The sequence below is a fragment of the Bos taurus genome, chromosome 7 (assembly GCF_002263795.3).
Source record: "Bos taurus isolate L1 Dominette 01449 registration number 42190680 breed Hereford chromosome 7, ARS-UCD2.0, whole genome shotgun sequence".
Lineage (NCBI taxonomy): Eukaryota > Metazoa > Chordata > Mammalia > Artiodactyla > Bovidae > Bos > Bos taurus.
Window position 1 is genome coordinate 27,208,037 of NC_037334.1, and position 2,263 is coordinate 27,210,299.

Consider the following 2,263-nt stretch of genomic DNA (forward strand, 5'->3'; position numbering starts at 1 on the left):
TTTAATATTCTATCTAGGTTGGCCATAACTTTCCTTCCAAGGAGTAAGAGTCTTTTAATTTCATGGCTGCAGTCATTATCTGCAGTGATTTTTGGAGACCCCAAAACAAAGTCTGCCACTGTTTCCACTGTTTCCCCATCTATTTCCCATGAAGTGATGGGACCAGATGCCATGATCTTTGTTTTCTGAATGTTGAGCTTTAAGCCAACTTTTTCACTCTCCTCTTTCACTTTCATCAAGAGGCTTTTTAGTTCCTTTTCACTTTCTGCCGTAAGGGTGGTGTCATCTGCATATCTGAGGTTATTGATATTTCTCCCGGCAATCTTGATTCCAGCTTGTGCTTCTTCCAGCCCAGTGTTTCTCATGATGTACTCTGCATATAAGTTAAATAAGCAGGGTGACAATATACAGCCTTGATGTATTCCTTTTCCTATTTGGAACCAGTCTGTTGTTCCATGTCCAGTTCTAACTGTTGCTTCCTGACCTGCATATAGGTTAAAATCTTTTAGGGTCCTGAAATTTGTCCATTCTACTTTGTGTCTGTAAAGGGATGTGATTAGCCTGACTTTTTGCGACCCATGGACTATATAGCCTGCCAGGCTCCTCAGTTCATGGGATTCTCCAGGCAAGAATACTGGAATAAGTTGTCATGCCCTCTTCCAGTGGATCTTCCCAACTCAGGGATAGAACCCAGATTTCCCACATTGCAGGTGGATTCTTTACCCTCTGAGCCACCAGGGAATACCTATAAAGGGATGGACCAGATCAAAATGAATTTGGCACTATGAGGAAGTCCTGGACTCAGAATCTTAAGCTTACAGCCCCAGCTCTTCTTCATCTTGGGGATCTTTTAATCTCTCTCTGCCTTTGTGAAAAAATAAAACTCCTGATTGGAAATATCTGGTCACTTGGGTCTCCACAAGAAGTAAATTGGTTTATTTACAAGCAAGAGCTGTGCTCACTTTGGCAGCACATATACTAACATTAGAACAATGCAGACAAGGTTGGCATGGCCCCTGCGCGAGGATGACATGCAAATTCATGAAGCGTTCCATATTAAAAAAGAAAAGGAAGAATTATTTACATCTTTATTATCTTTCAAAAGAGCGGATTTCACATTTCATCATCAGTTAAGTCTAGAGACCTAGTGCTTTTCACTTCTCTTCTTTTCACAGCTATTTGTAAGGCCTCCTCAGACAGACATTTTGCCTTTTTGCATTTCTATTTCTTGGGAATGGTCTTGATCCCTGTCTCCTGTACAATGTCACAAACCTCTGTCCATAGTTCATCAGGCACTCTTGTCTATCAGATCTAGTCCCTTAAATCTCTTTCTCACTTCCATTGTATAATCATACGAGATTTGATTTAAGTCATACCTGAATGGTCTAGTGGTTTTCCCTACTTTCTTCAATTTAAGTCTGAGCTCGGCAACAAGGAGTTCATGATCTGAGCCACAGTCAGCTCCCAGTCTTGTTTTTGCTGACTGTATAGAGCTTCTTCACTTTTGACTGCAAAGAATATAATCTATCTGGTTTCCATGTTGATCATCTGGTGAAGTTCATCTGTAGAGTCTTGTGCTGTTGGAAGAGGGTGTTGTTTGCTATGACCAGTGCATTCTCTTGACAAAACTCTATTAGCCTTTGACCTGCTTCATTCTGTACTCCAAGGCCAAATTTGACTGTTACTCCAGGTATTTCTAGACTTCCTACTTTTGCATTCCAGTCCCCTATAATGAAAAGGACATCTGTTTTTTTGAGTGTTAGTTCTAGAAGGGCTTGTAGGTCTTCATAGAACCGTTCAACTGCAGCTTCTTCAGCATTAGTGGTAGGGGTATAGACTTGTATTACCATGATATTGAATGGTTTGCCTTGGAAATGAACAGAGAACATTCTGTTATTTTTGAGATTGCATCCAAGTATTGCATTTCAGACTCTTGTTCACTATGATGGCTACTTCACTTCTTCTCAAGGATTCTTGCCCACAGTTGTAGATATAATGGTCATCTGAGTTAAACTCACCCATTCCAGTCCATTTTAGTTTGCTGATTCCTGAAATGTTGACGTTCACTCTTGCCATCTCCTGTTTGACTACTTCCAGTTTGCCTTGATTCATGGACCTAACATTCTAGGTTCCTATGCAATATTGCTGTTAACAGCATCAGACCTTGCTTCCATCACCAGTCACATCCACAACTGGGTGTTGTTTTTGCTTTGGCTAAGTCTCTTCATTCTTTCTGGAGTTATTTCTCCACTGATCTCCAGTA

General features: G+C 40.7%; 1 non-coding gene across 1 annotated transcript; it reads left to right on the plus strand.

The window, feature by feature from the left end:
• The first annotated feature begins 954 nt into the window (after positions 1–954).
• LOC112447582 (U6 spliceosomal RNA) lies at positions 955–1,061 on the plus strand. The gene has a single exon (XR_003035782.1). It is a non-coding gene; the product is annotated as a U6 spliceosomal RNA (small nuclear RNA).
• The last annotated feature ends 1,202 nt before the right edge of the window (positions 1,062–2,263 follow it).